The sequence below is a fragment of the Papaver somniferum genome, chromosome 7, assembly GCF_003573695.1.
Source record: "Papaver somniferum cultivar HN1 chromosome 7, ASM357369v1, whole genome shotgun sequence".
Classification (NCBI taxonomy): domain Eukaryota; kingdom Viridiplantae; phylum Streptophyta; class Magnoliopsida; order Ranunculales; family Papaveraceae; genus Papaver; species Papaver somniferum.
Window position 1 is genome coordinate 225,442,348 of NC_039364.1, and position 562 is coordinate 225,442,909.

Consider the following 562-nt stretch of genomic DNA (forward strand, 5'->3'; position numbering starts at 1 on the left):
AGAAAAAAAAAAAAAAAATACCAATCACCAAGAGGTGATGAGAAAAAGAACAACAATAGTAGGTTAAAATCCTATGAGTTGTCGAGAGAGTACACAAAGTATTCTATCGAAGAAACCAAGAAACCAAGAATACAAGAAGTATTCTACTGAAGAAACAAAGAGGGGACCGAAACGTCCTAAAACTACGAGGGGACCGTAATGTCCTTAAACTACGAAGGGGACCGAAATCGTCCTAAAACTATGAAGGGGACCGTAATGTCCTTAAACTACGAAGAGGACCGTAATGTCCCTAAACTACGAAGGGGACCGAGATGTCCTAAAACTAAGAAGATGGGACCGTAATGTCCTTAAATTACGAAGAGGACCGTAATGTCCCTAAACTACGAAGGGGACCGAGATGTCCTAAAACTAAGAAGATGGGACCGTAATGTCCTAAAACTTCCGAAGGGGACCGAGATGTCCTAAAACTACGAAGATGGGACCGAAATGTCCTTAAACTACGAAGGGGACCGAAACGTCCTTAAACTACGATCTGAAGATTTTTTTTTTTTTCACAAAAGTA